Source organism: Notolabrus celidotus, chromosome 11 (assembly GCF_009762535.1).
Source record: "Notolabrus celidotus isolate fNotCel1 chromosome 11, fNotCel1.pri, whole genome shotgun sequence".
NCBI classification, from domain to species: Eukaryota; Metazoa; Chordata; class Actinopteri; order Labriformes; family Labridae; genus Notolabrus; species Notolabrus celidotus.
Genome location: NC_048282.1, coordinates 28699987 through 28716698, shown reverse-complemented (window position 1 = coordinate 28716698; position 16712 = coordinate 28699987). Strand labels below are relative to the sequence as shown.

Here is a 16712-nt window from a genome sequence, read left to right as displayed (position 1 = left end):
GACGGCCAGGGCAACCATGAGGAGGATGAAGAGGTTTTTGTAGCAACAGGTCATCCACGCAACGATCCTCAAAACAAGCTGAGTGGAAGGAACAGCTTTGACCTCTCTACTGTCAACTTGAGCTGCTGCTGCTGCTGACATGGCACCAACAGCAAGATTGAGGAGATTAGACCACTCAAGAGAGAGCTGGGCTCAACTCTTCAAATAGAGGCTCTCAATATCAGCCAGCCAATCAGTTAAATCAAATGTTAGTTCTAAGGTAAAAGGAAAAGTCCCATGGGCTTGCCAACCTGAAGGAACACAAAGCTCTCAAAGTCCAACTCACAGAGGAAACACAACGACAGAGAGGAAAAAAAGCAGGAGTGAGTCAGCAGAATCTTCAAAGCGACAGGATGGTAAAGCCATGGTTACTGATATCACATAGAATCAAATGGAGTCTAATTCATTTCCCTCCCTGCATGTCACTTCCCTCAGATCGCAGTTTCTGTTGTGCCGTGTTGATGTTTTCCACTTTATGGCAGGATGCTATTTGTCATTCTAATGAACTTCTCGGTGGGAAAAAAAGATCCCAGGGAACATTTCTCAAGATGTCAGGGAGCAGAGAATGTAAAGTGCGCAACACAGTTAATTCAAGTGGGGCTGCCCTGCAGGCAAGAGGCCTGCCTGTGTATCAGTTCTTAACAGGGACAATTCATGCCAAATTAAAGCAGGGAATAGAGGATTTAGGAACAAGTCCAGGATACTGTGCTGGAGAGCCTGTTCTCTTCATTTGGGAGAATCTGTCAGACAGCTCTGACAGACAGCTCTGACAGCGCGGGCCTCTGTCATCATCCCGCCTTGGTTTGTCTATAGGGAGAATACCAAAGAAGAGATGGCCAGGTACACAATGTGTACCTTTATATATCATGTAGCATGGAACAGCATCACAGTCCTGCTCCCCCATTATTCAAAAGCCAAAGACACCCAAAGTGCCCACGGCTAATGTTGCTGTGAGAGCGGTACAGAGTGTGTTCTGCACCGTAGAGGCAAAGAAGGAGCTAGCTGGTCTGTTGTGTGCACGTGATAAATCTGCTGGTATGCCAGGGCTCTTTTCTCATTTGTTAGGCAGCCATGTGTGAAAATGTTAATGAAGGCCCATATAATCTAGGAAATTCTAACCATTAGAATTTCCTTCACGTAGCCGGGCTTTCTGCTTACACACTGACTATTGTGCGCATCAATCCTTCCTCTGTCGTACTAATAATAGACCTAATTGCCTCAGTCAGCCCACTAGCTTTCTCTGCCCCTCTGTGCATCTCAAAAAGGAGTCGAGGACTGTCTTATGACAAGGCCATGGCATGGAAGGAGGGGTAAATCAGGATATAGCATATAACAAGACGACACAAATACTAGTGGAACTCTGTTTTGTGTCCATCATCTACCTAGTCTCCATCATCTTATCTCATGAAATATTGAGCATCCAGATGCCAAAATATTTGCCAGGGCTCAGCCAGGCGACGCAACGCTTTTCTCCCCTCTTTCTCATCCATTATGAATAAGATAGAATAAAACTAGGCCTCATGACATAAAGTCTGCCCTGATCCTAAAGACCAGCCCTATTTGCAGTGGCTGTTTTATTTGTGAGGAGTCTTAAGAGTGTCTTGCAAAACAATATTTGGCTATTATTTTACTTCCCCCTGTCCTTGTACATATAATGTGAAAATATGTAGATCCCTTTTGAATTTCCTGCTTGAATTAGCATTCAATGAATCTGAGTGCCTTTTTACCCTCTTCGCCCAGGGAGGCAGAATTGCGTAATTACTCTAAAAGGAGAGGGAGAGGTGAAGGTTTGGCAGTCTTAATCTCTCAGAGTAGAGCGTCCTTAAAGGGAGTGGTGACTGCGAGGGCCAAAACATCCATAAAAACCTGCAGGGAACAGCTAACGCATCAGAGCATGTTGGTCCTGCACTACAGCACGGATGCCAGCCCAGACAAAAAAACAACACATGCATCCAGCAGCTCTAAAGCCAGGGTCAGAGAAGTACAGCAAAATTTGACAGTTACTTTACAACCATCTGCTGAACATTAACATTTAAAAGATGTCCTGTACTCGAAAAGTCTTAAGGGACAGGTGCATACAAAATCCCACTCCCTCGACAAAAGATAAAAAAACAAAATGTCCCGAGCACTATACTTAGATGCAGGGCTGGATCCGTTTTTTTTTAATGGGGTGGACCATTTGGGACACTGACTTGAGGAGGGGTGGCATGAAGCATGTGTGCAATCACGGATGACTGAATAGCATTTATTTATCCTGCCAGTCTCCACTAACCATGGCTTCTTTGGATACCAAGATTAAAGGATCTAGAGCAGGGGTTCCCAAAGTGTGGGTCAGGACCCCATGGGGGGTCCGGAGACACAAATGGTGGGTGGTGAGATGTCTTCAAGATTATTTTTTTATAAAGTTATCTAAAGATAGTACATTTTACCCATTATAGTAAAAAGTATCCACAAAAATAGTAGCTAAACTTGAAATAAAACCTTGAAAATAGAAAATGTTCTGCCTTTCTTTTTGCCAGATGACTCCTAAGTTTAGGGTTAGTGACCAGTTAATTATCAAAAGCATCAGTAGTAGTAGGTTAAGTCATAACGGCACAGGAAACATAGACACATGCTCATATAGGTAGGCTGATTTTCTGCTGAACAACTAAATGAAGCCACAATAAATCACTTTGAGGGACAGTGGGGGTCACGTCTTTGGCACCTATATTTTGGGGTTGCAGGCTGAAAAGTTTGGGAACCCCTGATCGAGAGGGTATAGTCGAGTATTATCTTTAAACTTTAAAAAGAAATGCAACAGTTGCAACATTTCCATCCTTCTCAGCTACGTAAGGACTCAAATTGAATGTATGAATGAATGAATATGATTACAGTAATAATAAAGAGTACTAACCATGAAAAGAAAACTACTGGTAGACTGCTCCAACCATGCATCACCTCTGATTTGGAAAAATGAAGCAAATGCAGAAGTTGCAAAACCGCAGTTCTCTGCTTGTCCACTTGAGGCTGGCTCCAAAAGTTAAGGCAGTCTCTTTGACACCCATGTTAAAATGCCCATATTTATAATATAATTAAACATGCTTTGTCTGAAGAGCTCATTCCTCTATCCACACACACTGTAAGGACATGAATTATTTCTATAACATATTACATTTACGAGTTTTGCATAAAAAGGTTTATAGCTGACTAGGCTAACAGCTGGGGACTTTATACCTGTTAGACAGTAGACTAATAACCTGCCTCAACTCTACTTCTTAGCCTATTGTTCAGCTGACTTAAAGTTAGGTTGAGTCAGCATTTTAAATATGGCAACCACCATCTTTGGGCTTGACAAACGAATGGCTGATGTCTCTGAGGCTATGTCCAAATTTTACACTGTCTACGATTGCAACACACCCAGAGTGATATGATTGATTGTTGATTTGAATTTCTTTTCTTTTTTTTCTTCTTTTCTTTTTTGTTTCTGTTTTGGTTTCTTCTCTCCCTTTTTTTATTTTATCTTATTTTATTGTATTTTATTATATTTTATTGTATTTTATTTTATCTTATTTTACTTTATTTATTTTTTTGTTAAATCTTGATCTTTTTATGGAGCCTCTCTAACATCTGGCAAGGGACTACTGGTGTCAACTAGCCTTTTGGCTAACTCTGGCATATTTACAAAAATGTTAATTAATATGCATGGTAATTTTAAATGAAAAATAAAGAATAAATCAAAGTAAACATTACTCCCGCCCCTGAGAAGGCAAGAAGCCAATCATGATTTAGGATTTAAGGGTAGCACTTAGGTTGGCCAGTTGGATTTCAAGGGTGGCCCATGCCTCATGTTTTGATGTTGGGTCTTTGTAAGCAATAGGAACAAAGAGTTTTGTCTCAACCTGCTCTTTTTGTTAAGTGTCTAAATATAACATTTGTTGAATTGGTGGTATGTAAATGAAGATTGATTGATGCCACCCCTGGGCCATTCTTCATTAATCCCTGCTTAACTTAGAAAAGTAAGGTGACTTGACCAAAAAGCAAAAGCTGATACAGCAGTAAAAGCTAAATCAATACCTATCATAGCAAAACAAGAAATGAGTCTTTTCAAAATTCGCTTTCCCTAAACAGTGTCCAAGGTTTTTGTTTTTCCTGTTTACTGACAAGAGGGTATTTTAAATAAAACATCACTTAAGGATCAGATGAAATTATGCAAATATATTTTGGGAACAAATTCATCATTTTAGCATTTTAATGGAAAAAGACCAAATAAATCAGAAAAAAGTCATCTATTTGTACTTTTCATAAGTAGATGTGACTATCTTTTATTCAGGGCTTACTCAAAAGCCTCCCTCTGCCTTTTCTCAAAATCTTTTGTACTGTTTCTTCTCTTTGTTAAAATGACTTTAAGGTTAAACTGTTTCAGAGCTGAAGGGTTCCAGCTTCCAATGACAAAAAAATATTTTACAGGGTGTTTTTTGAAAAAAGGTGTGGTTGACATCCTAGTTTTATAGAGCAACACCCACATATACAGGAACTTAACCTTCTCTTTTCAGACCAAGCTTTTGCTGCTATCGTCATTATTCAAAAGGAGTTTAGCTCAATGACAACACAGCAGTACATTCTAACTTTGACATCCCGTAAAAACTTACTGAAGGCTTTAAAGTGAAGAGTATTTTTTAAGGAAAGTGATGTATAAACGATAATAGTTGTGACTAATATAGGCTTATTTTACATGAAGATTATAAGCCTCACTTGAGATATTTGTACTGTAGCATATAAGGCATATAAGGCACCTTGTATTTGATTTAATCCAAGTAAAATTCTAAAGAAGAGTGATTTAATCCTGGATTTACAAACAGTAATGCAGTGATTTAACCCTCCAGTTATGTTCCGGGTCAGATTGACCCATTTCAAAGTAAAAAAAAAAAAAAAAAAAGTATTGTTTTGGTATGAAACTTCTTCTGCTTGGCATAATTAGCGATACATACTGTTGGTGTCAATTTGACATGGCAGTCAAATATTGATTTGAATGGTTAGTAATGGAGTTAATAATGAAATGTAAAACATGTTAATTGTGATTTTTTTTTGGGGATACTTTTGGATAATTAAATATGCCCCGGGTCAAATTGACCCAGGAACATTGTTGCTGTTCCTGAGAAATTAACATAACAGGAGGGCTAAGCATCATTATTACAGATTATGATGTATACTTATAACACATCTAGGGTAAGGGCGCCATTGGCCTCAGAGTTTACGCATGCGCCCCATGTACAGAAGCTGTGGTCCTAGTTGTAGTGCTTTGATCATGTCTTTTCTTGCTCTCTGCTCATTGCATTTCCTGTCTCGCTCCAGCTGTCCAATCAAATGAAGGCTAACATGCCCCATAACAACTTTAAAAAGTATCTAGGGTTATTATTAATTTAATCAATGTGGAAATATTCTTAATGGTTTGGTAAAATGGTTTTAGGAAAAGCAATAAATTCAGATAAAGACAATATTCTGGTTTTAAGCAGTAGGTAATAGAGATAGATGAGTCTGAGTTTTGTCCGCTTTTTTATCAAGTGATATTGTCCCTTATCTGTTTGAGTATTGAACTACTTTGGACAATTAATCTCTGATGTGTTGTTCAGTATTTTTATTTGGATTAAGAATATCTATCATTCTACAAATGTCCATTTATTGGTATTACATCGATCTTTTGCCATGTTCTAATTAAGTGACCCTGTGTATGTCAGGAGAAGCTAATCATATCGATTTGTATTCTCTGGAAAAATACTTCTGGATTTGAAATGTTTTCGTTCTGCTCATGAAATGTTCCAGTTGTGCGCCTCAGACAGTGTGCGGGACCTTTTCTTATCTGCTGATCCTCCGCCAAACACTCACTCAATCTCAGCCAAATTGCTTGTACCGCGTTGGATGTTTAGAATGAACACACACCACGCAAACACCAGCGCACAAACACAACAGGCTTATTTCTCAATTTCTCTCTGTATCTCTCTCTCACACACATGCACACTTTTTACCCTCCAGGCTCATTTTGGATTTTTTGGAGAGGAGACTCCCACTGCAGTTCCAGATAGAGGAGCAGGTGTGCTAACCCCAGGGTCCGGAAGTCTTCCAATTAAGACACATAGAGGCAAAAACATTCCTCCGCACTGACCTCCCTGGCAAACATGAATTACACTCACTTGGATGGAAACGCAGCGACTGCCTGTTTTCTCCAAGACGTCCCTCCTGCTGCTCCACACAGCCTAGTTTTTAAATCTATTTATGAGCTGCGTAATAGCCCAACTTCATCTGGGCCCAGCTGTTTAGTGACAGAGATGTAGAGTTTTGTTAGCAAATTGCATTTTGCTCTGAGTGTGTATGCTGTGTGTGTGTGTCTGTCTGGTTGCATGTGTCCTGGTTTGCTCTTGAGCACATGTACTTAAAACGATACTCTCACTTACCCCCCTTAAAGACTGAGTTGTTGGATACAAGAATCTTGCTGTGTGTGGTTTTTTTTCAAACGGAGGTGAAGTACCTGCCAGGCTAACGTAGAATTTGCTGCTTTATTGGTTCCGAGCCAAGTTTATGCCTCACTGAACACATCCCATGCCACTACAAATAATTAGCTATCATCTACATCAGTCTGGTGTTTGCCACGGAAAACAAACAACCCAAACTCTACAGATTCTGACTAAAACGCAGAGAATCAAAAACGAGAGAGGCACGTGTTTTTTTAGCAGAGCAGCATTAAAGAAAAGTGAACCTTGGTCCCATTTTTGCAGGTTGTCCATTAACACCAACCTTATCAAAGCCATTTGTCTGCGGACTTGTTGAACATCTCCAAAATGCTCTTTTGTCTGTGCTTGAGTGACACTGTTTTCTGAAAGGTTAATTGCTTCTCGTAGTAATAAAAGGCCAGATTCCAGGCTTTGATTGACATAAATAGAGGTGCTCTCCCTCTACGCAGAGGTTTTCCACTACGACCATCCCGGCAGCCGGGTCAGTTTCCGACAATTGTGATTTATTATTAATGACATTCAGTGCACTTCCTGTGACATTCCTTTTATTGGGTCCTGGGCCTTTATGTGGCCCATCCAAGGGAGACGCTTGTCCGCCCATGGTCGGCTTTATGGCCTAAGAGGGAATAAATTGTCCAATGTCACAGCAACAGCCATCAATGACTTATTTGATGCTAAAGATCAGATGATTCATTCTCAGATTGTGCAAGAGAATTTACTTTTAAGCATCATTGGTACAAACAAAAGCACAATAAATCTTTTGCCACGCAGGGATAACTCTTTTTTTCTGCGTAGAATTGGACTTTACAAGAACTGAAAGTTGGCCATTTGCAAACGTAGCATGTAGAAAGGAGAATACAAAGGACAGATTGGGCGTATTAAGGTGTGAAAAACAGAAACAAAAAAGAAGAACAAGACTGGCTCGGGAAAACTTTACCAGCAGCTGAGGCCAAATGGTGATGCCTGATTTGTATTCACCCCTCAGTCCACGAATTCTCCCCGAGAAGCTTTGGGGTTTGGATATTTTGAAAGTTTAAGAGGAGCATGTGCATCAGATACTGCTGCAGAGGTGTGTTTTGGGAAGCTGAACCTCCAATGGCTCAGCAGGTTTTTTTTACTAGACACCCTTGGAAGCGTGTGCCAGGCCTGAAGGTCAGCCTGCCTCCTCATCAGCCCTTTTGTGCGGGGCCACACAGCGCACAAAAGCAGCTGGAGGATGGAGGGGGGGCCTGGAGTGCGGGGCGGCCCGTCATTGACCACCACTCCCTGCCTAATTACCTCCCTGCCCTGGCCCCTGTGTTCATCCAGCCCTCTCCGGTAAGTAAAGGCTGGGCTGCCGAGATGGCTGGGAGCCTAGCCTCATTAGATCCTACAGAGTCCCTCTGACTGAAGCAACATGCACACACTCTCTACCAGACACCAGCATACTATAATGGGCTCCGAATACAGCAGACAGACAATAAAACACAAAAGGAAACACATCACAGATGCACTCCCATGAGCGATCACCCCAGACATATTAGTCTTTTGAAACCACACTTATGGTGGATGCACAATATGGAAATTACACTTTTTTCCCCAGGTGTCATAATAGTGATTTATCCAAACTACGCTGAGGTGGTGAGTACTCTAATGGGTCCACTAAGCACACATATACACCACCACTATGCCCTCTTCCCGCATCTAGCTTTGATTCCCACCCATGTCAGCAGAGTTTCCCTGTCAGCGTCTCCCCCGCCGCGACTCTGATGGAAAAGCTTCTTTACTTAAGGGTTTTATTTGTTTACATGTTTGTTTCTTTCCTTTCGCTTTCATCTTTATCTTTCATGGCTAGCCCCTCTTTCTTCCCTCGCAAACTCCCCAGAGAGGCAGGCGTGGTGGGGGTTAGAGAGAGGGGTGGAGGGGTGCATGGGAATAAGACATAAGAGGGGTGGGGGATATTTGAAGGAAAACGAAGGGAATTGGAAATGGCCGGTATTGGAGAGGAGGTGAGATGAAGAAAAGCTAATCTGCTTTGGAGGGAAAGGGAGAAAGCAGGAGGTGAAACAGAAAGAAAGGGATGGAAAAGGAAAAATTATGTTGTCTATGAAGGAGTAAAATTAAGAGTAATGATGTAAAGCACAAAAATAAGTATGACTTTAGCTACACTAATCCTCACACTCAGGCTGTTGGTGAAGGCAGAGGCCACAGGGAGGTGCTGTGACAGAGGGGGCCTTCACAATAAAAGCTCCTCTCACCAGCAGCACCACTCATCAAGCAGTGTGCCGCTCCAGCTGTTTTCTCCCAGAGACAGGACTGTAACGACACAAGCAGGTCCTATAAAAACTTTCTGCCCACGCTACAAGAATGGACAGCAGTAGAAGTTTCAAACAGGCCCTCGTTTTATCACCTGTTTTGATATTCCTACCTGAGGCTGTTAGGATCTAACTATCCTCATGCAGATTTGTAATTAAGATTCCCTCTTTTCTCGTTTTCTCATCAAGCTCCTTTGTTTTTTCCATTCACAGTTCTTCGACGGTCTCCTGTTTGCAAATCTTCCAGACTGCTACTGTCGTAATTGCATCGCACAAACGGAATCAAAAGGAGTGAGTCAAGTGAGGAAAAGCAGAAGACAAGGCTCGACTGCAGAAATCTTTTGATGTAAACTCGATGAGGAAGTATCTAATCTTCACATTTGCACCTTCATCTTTTTTTTTTTTCGCTCGAGTGTCATTTATTTATTTGCTGGTTAATTTATTTAGGCGTGATCCTCTGGGGCAGCCCATGTTATAATAAAGACTGAGGTGATTTGTTTTCACTCTCTTTCATCAGTGTGCCGCATATCCTGTCCCTGATGGTTAGGTCCATACAGCGACTGTAGAATGAGAGTCAGTATATTAATCAAGATGTTGACAATGTGAAGCATCCGACACACCGCTAGGTCCCACTGCTCTGCATCCCGACCCATCCCAAATTCAACTCTGCAACTGGGGTCATCCTTCCTCAGAAAGTGCAGCATGTAGGTTTCTTTCTAACTATATCATCCATGACAGCTGAAATACTCACAGAGGACGGTCTCTGTCACATAAACTCAGCTTCCAACTCATGTCCTTGACTTTGACCTTCACCCAGTTACTGTACATTTTTGTGTAGTTGCTTTGGGATTTACTTGTCAGGCCTGGCCTACAAAACAAGATGTTAAAACTGCATCTAAACAAGCCTTATGGGCTCTTTTAGCCCCCCTGCTGAAGTGAAGGCAGCCTCTGAGCAGCTGCTCTCTGTGGCTCTGGAGCAGGGGCAAGTCCAGGAGTGGTCTGGGGTGGCGTGGGCCATTTCCCTAACATCTTGGCCACCCCGGATCCTTTTTGTTCTTTTTGTGCCAGAAAGAAATAATTGAAGCTGTGGTGTATCAAAGAAAACAAAACTTAGTGGCATCTGGTGGCACGTTAAACCTCGGCATAGAGAGACTAATGTTCAGAACACTTTGTGGGATGTGTTGCAACAGGCTGCTGATGGCTTTTGTTCCCTTTCAGTGTGGTACTTTTTCTTTTTTGGTAATTTAACTGAGACTTTAGAGATGTGTGTTACATTGAGTCCTTTAAAAAATTAGACCTGAAAAAATGATTTGTTCTCAAACTGCTTTTTTTTGGGTTGTTTTTTTTTTAACAAAGTTGGTGTTTTTCACAGAAATGTAACATCTATGACTGCTAAACTGCTTGTAGTTAAGTCTCCTATGAGGAGTTTTGAGCTGGTGATGAAACAGACTGAAATAAAGAGTGATACCTCTTTATGGGCTACAGAAGCAAACAAGATTAGCAGCAGCAAGATTGGCTATTACTGTGTTGTAGTTTTTGTTGCCTGAAACCACTTTAAGGGGCATGAGACCAGACCGATGGAGACAGCCTTTTTTCCCTTCCTTTTCTATAGTAGATATTCACATTGAGTGTAATGTTTTAATGGTTGAAGGCAGCAGGAGGTGATTTTTGTCAGAAAACACTCCTTACATACAAGATAAGGGCTGCAAAGTTATGTCAAGTATCACTATGTCCACAGGGGGCGCCAAAAACAATGCAAATACAAAAAGTACATAAATGTTACAACATGTGCACACACTAGGGGTGGGAATTGATAAAATTTTATCAATGTCAATGCCATTGTCGATTCTGCTTATCAATCCAATTCCTTATCAATTCTCCTAACAATTCCTGAGTTGTATTTTTTTTAAGGGGAAAAAAAAAGTAGTTCTACAAAGTCTTCCACACCAAAAGGAACCATTTTATTTTTTCCGAAATTATGTCTGCACAAGACTGAACATGAACATATTCTACTTGAACATACTGAACAATAGGTTTACCTCATTCTCGTCCACCTGGATGAAAATACTTTGAATTAGGAGAGGAAAAATGCTTTTCCTCCGGGGGTCATCGCGGAGGTATTTTACCCGCTCCCGGTGCCTCATTTTTGGCCACGTGAGTCCAGACGTGGCCCCTGGAGGAAAATACTTTGAATTTGGACAGGAAAAACGCTTTTCCTCTCCATGTTCCCTCGTGGTTGAAGGAGTTCTGCGTTGCAGAGTGTGTGACGTAATGCAACGTACCGCGAAGTGACGTGCTGGGAAATGAATCATTAAGAAGAATTGATAACATTCGAGGTGTACTATTTTGATGGAATTGATCAATTGGAACCGGTTCTAAGTCGGATCCGGTTTTCAATTCCCACCCCTAGCATACACACTTGCTTCCGGCTGCTTATTGAGGTGGCCATGGCTTGGTAGTAGTGATGGTTGTCCCTTATTTGAGATAACAGAAATTCAATACCAAGATCCTGCAGTCTGCATGTCTACGTGTCCTTGGGCGAGACCTTGAACCCCAATTATGAAGGCATAGCCACTCACTGGTGTGCGAATATGTGTGATTGTGATTAGTACTGATAGGTAGTTGGGCTCTTTATGTAGCCGCTTCCCCTATCAGTGTGTGTATATGTGTGAAAGCAATTTGAGTGGTTGGAAGATGGTATGTTAGAGCAGTCAAATTATCATTTTACCACCCCTGCATATGTTCGAGTTTTCCCCTATACCTCAATCAACAAAGTCTGGACACAGCCCTGATCTGAAGAAATCTTAAACTCAGATGTGTTGAACCAAACAGATCCTGAATTGAACTACTCCTATACATCTATCCTGTCCTCCTTCCACTGTCTGTCTCTCATTGCAGTCCATTAGATCCATCTGTTTATTATGCTTCCTTCCCAGCTCTCTCTCGACTGTGACCCTTTTCACTGGCGCACTGCATTTTTCTTTTTCCAAACCGCTTTCTTCCTTCAAGGCCTTTTTCAGAGTGGCACCCCCTCACCCTCACCAAGGTTTACAAATGAAATGAATGAAACCCAGTGGTACGTGACTCCTCTACAGGGAGACGCTCCATTATACCTTGGTTTACTCAAACAGAAGCCTCCCTGTGATTGGCTATAAAGCGAGGATACCAGACTGAGAAGGGTTACACCAGACAGCGGAGAAGGCAAGCAAGTGGAATAATGGCAGGCTTAGAGAGAGAGCCTTGCCCAATGTTTTTGAGCTGTTTGAAAATTGATTTATTCTTACCGATCCAACAAACCCCATGTATTCTCAAGCAATGGATGAAGGATGAAAGGTATCATTTGTCAGAAACCCACTGGTCCACTCATGAGAGCAGAAATTGTTTGTGAACAGGGATAGAAATCTCGTATGTACACGCCACAGTTATGTGTCATCCAAGTTGCCTTTTCACAACAAAAGCTGCAGCCGCTACACTGAGAAATGGGGGAAACTTTTAGGGGCAAAGAACACGGTTTCGCTGTTTTGCCCCCCTTGATATTCTTTAAATTGGATTTTGGTCTTTCCTCCAAATAGAGTGCTGTATTAACCTGTGAAGAAGTTATGACAGCAGAGCACATCATAGTTCCTTTACAAATGTGCTCAACCTTTTCAGCGTTGTGGAAAAAGGAAGAACATCTTTATTTTCTTTCATCCCGTATCCCAGAATGGCTGTTATGTTTCCCTCTCCCCCGAGGAGGAGTTAACAACCTTGAAGCTTTGTAAACATCAACGCTACGTGGAATAAAAAGTAGATTATCAAAGGGATATTTCATATGAAAGCAAACATCTGCTATGATAAGTTATCGTCATCTTTTATCTCTTGATCAACTCATACAGCAGTTTTCTTCTTCTGACTACACCCATTTTTCTCTTCTTTATTATACTGTTATCTTGATAAACAGTGATGTTTATCACACTCCCGCAATTGTTTGGATGTTATTCATGATTTTCAGCTCCTTAAATGACATGACAAAAGGGAGGAGGCGTTAACAATCTTGTATTGTTAATATAAGTGGAGAGACCAGGGGAGCCAAATTAGTGGGAAACAAGAACAAGATGCCTTTGTGGAAGTGAGGCCTAGGCAGATGCCAATCAAGCGATCTGAAAGACAGCTCCTGAGAGGGATGTAATGGAGTTCAATGTGAAGGCAAGGACGCTCTCCTCAGTACATGACAAAACAGTAACACACAGGGCTGTGTGCTAAAATAAAACGCAATCAATTCAAACAGAAACTCCACTGTACTGGGACCCTTCAAGCCTTTCAGAATCCTGCTCTGAAAGCCGGCCCCCTCTCGCCTCCCATCGCCTCCCCCACGACTCTCTCCCCCGTTCACATCCAACCTCACTTCCTCCCATCATAAATCTGGATAAATCCACAAACCTCTGTCTGGCATGCTCCATCTGTCTCCCTCACTCATGTACTGCGAGAGAAAACCTCTCTGCATCCCTGCCTGCCAGCAGGCTGTCCTCCAGACTTGAAAAAAAAAAGGAAGAATAAAGCTGAGACAAAAAAGTATCCTTAGACTACCCTTGGAAGACAAGTTGCAACCCACCTCTACACTGTATTACAGGTCACCTCAGAGAAATAAACTTTCAAATGAGGATGTAGAAACCCTAATTTATATTTACTCACCCATAATGTAATGTAATAGAAAAGAGAAGACACTCGGGATAAGAGAATTAAAAACACATTATATTCTCGGTGTGAGGATGTATTCTGAAAATAATGTGTCATTCAAGATCACTATGCTTTTGCAAGTAGGTTTGTTTTCTTATCTATTGGTTATAAAATATGAATACATTTTTTTAGTTTATATCTTTAGTTATACCTAGGGCTGTCAATGTTAATGATAATTGCAATGCAAATAAGGAAGAAATTATTATCATTGTACTTTTTCCCTCAAGTGCTGTTTTGTCCCTTTAGGTTCACCGTAGTTAAGCTGCAGCAGTGTCTTCCTGCTTCCTGTTGCACCACCAAAAAACACCACTGCACTTTGGAATGGTATAGCACTTTAAAGAACTCCCAGGTGGCTCAGTTGACAAGTGAAAAAATAAATAAAAATCATGTACTTCAAGTCCAAGGTACCATCTATGAGCTAAGCATACAGGTGCAGCTAATCGGACTGATGCTAGTCTACATGCCCGCTATCTGAACTTCTGTCAGATCAAATACACACAAGCACATACACATGTAAATATGTATTAATATATCAAACACAAATGCAAACAGCAAAGTAAACGTAGGTGGAGACGTGACTCAAATTTCAGAGGGAGAAGAATTTAATTGATTCCACAGGGAAATTAGCATTAGCATAGCATTGCAGTCGCTCATTTTTCAAGACACTTGTAATAATTGTTTAACATTAATATGAAATTAAAAACTAATTTGAAATGCAGAATAATAGAAATTTTAAAAATGTGAATAACAAGTCAAAGTTTACTTCTAAAATGCTGCGATTAAAAACTGTTTGACAGTCCTAGTTTGAACTGATAGCATTTTGCTGGTTCTTACCAAGCGGCAAACTCTGGTCTCAAACTATGAAACCCATGTGAAAGTGTTAAAAACTGCAATTCATTGAGAATCCGCTTGAGACTGGCTGCAGAAACAACAGTAACCACTTACTCACCAATTCAAAAAGAAGATCTTTGCAGCATTAATAAACATGTTTACAGCCTGGTTCAAAAAACGGCTTGGCTCTACGTAGCTAATTTCTCTTTCAGCACACACTATATGGGGGGTGAGCTTTTTTCTAATGCGACTGTTCAGAAGATATTAAGGTTACAAGTTTTTGCCCAAATAAGGACATGACTGACTTGACTCCCGGACGGGAACACATAGCTGTTGGCTAGGAGGCTCAAACTCCGCCTCTTTACGTCACACTCTGCCTAGTTGAGTTCCGCATTTCCAATATGGCTGCCGCCGCCAATTGGCTTCAAAACAGCACTCAGGAACAGATGGGTGACATCACAGATAATATCTCCATTATTTATAAAGTCTGTGGTTCTTACTGACATTTGACCTCACCTACTAGGAACAGATGTTTGTTTTTTTCTTCTTTCACATGAATTTAACCAAACCAGCTCTCATGAGCTTCTTTATATAAGTTTCTATATTGGCAGCCTAAAGATATATTTTTGCTGTATAAGCTGCTGTTTTGGAGTGAGAGATATAGGTATATTTTTGAGTTGCTTAAAATTTCTGGTATGAAATTGGTGCCATTCTTGGCAGGCACCCCACCTCATACTGCACTTTTGGCTGTACCAACGATGGATTTTGAAAGCTGTCAGTATTGAAACAACTCTTGTCATTTTAAAGAACAAAAATAAAAGAAATAAGGCAGGATAAAATTCAGATAAAAGAAAAATCTCAGTTGAAGTTTTTTAGACTGTAATAGCTAAAAACAAGCCCTCAGTTTAATGGACAGTTCTGTCAGTAAGCGGCAGGCAGACAGGTGGAGTCACACTACAACAGGCCTTTGATATCAACCAACAGGGAACACAGAAGGAGGGCACCCTGCATCCACAGCAGCATACTAAAACACACATACAAGCATGTATACACACACAGAGACGCACGCACGCACACATAACCTGCTCCAACAGACCACGACCCAGCGGTACAGACTGGGCTCATTACACCCCAGCAGCCCCTTCCCACCACATGCACCAGGGTCCTGACCGCACAGTGGGTCGACGCCCAGCCACGGGGGGGCCCATGTGTTAGCATTCAGCAGAGTGAGAAACAACAACACCAGTGGGCTCATATCATCATCCACCTCACAGCTCCCTGGGCTTGACATCTCCTCACGGTGCTATTGTTTCGCCTGAGCGCTGCTCTCTTGCCCTTTTCTCTCCACTACAGCGCTCAGGAAAAGGCTGCACAGTCGGGGGGGTTTGGGGGCTTGTTTGGACAGCAGGGGACCCCACCAGCCACACTCGGGCACTCAGTGGCAAACATCAAATATGATTGGTCAAGGGAGGCAAAGGGGAGTTTGACAGGAAAGGAATCTGACCGTAGCAGGTGTGAGGAGTATTTTATCATCTGTGAAGATATTTCAAAGAAGAAATAAAGATTGTGTTTACCTGTTGATGACAGCCACAGCCAAGGAGGATCCGCAGAGAGGGGGAAGAAAAGAAGGAAAACATTAGTTTGTTTGCCACAGCTTTGAAGAGGCAACATGCACCATTCATGCATATGATTATACACAATGAAGAATTCACAAATTGAATACTTCCAAAGGGATTAAAAAGGGAACATTTTGACTTAAGCAGACCTATGAAAGCTTTGTTCTTTGAAGCACATCTATTTGTTCCTTCTTTTTCTTTTTTTAGCTGCTGCAAAAGGAGATGAGTGAGAGTCACTTCCTTTGCAAACAGACGGTTACAACATGCCACTTTTGGGATAATTAAATCATAGAGAACAACAGGTGTGTAGTCTTCTTTTAAAGCAGTGATTTTTCCTTATCTGTTTGGATGCTTTCACACCGCTTATGTAAAAAGTAGCTTCAATGTTGATCTTGATTTTACCTGCTCAAGGACACTGTCAAACCCACGCTGAAGCAGGCAGGATCCAGCCACCCAATTTACTGTATGAGCTTGCTGACACATATTGATATATGCATGCACTTCCCACGGCTACACTTAGTCACATACAGAGTATAAATCATAACGGCAGCACGGCAATTCTCCAGCAAGGGAGGAAAAAATTACCTCACAATAAAACTGGGTTTAATAGAATAAAACAACTTTGCACACTTTCAGCTGAGAAAACTTTCTCAGACCATACTGGAGGAGTTTTTCTCGACATGTTTGCTGAATGTACACCTCTGGTGAACATGTTTAACTGTCATAAAGAC

The 16712-nt window shown here is 41.5% G+C and overlaps 1 protein-coding gene across 1 annotated transcript in view; it reads right to left on the bottom strand.

The window, feature by feature from the left end:
* Positions 1-15910, bottom strand: part of camta1a (calmodulin binding transcription activator 1a) — a 262194-nt gene extending 246284 nt beyond the window's left edge. The window contains exon 1 of the mRNA XM_034695093.1: positions 15870-15910. The gene's annotated coding sequence lies outside the window, so the exon portion shown is untranslated. The remainder of the gene's footprint in view (positions 1-15869) is intronic.
* Positions 15911-16712: the final 802 nt, after the last annotated feature.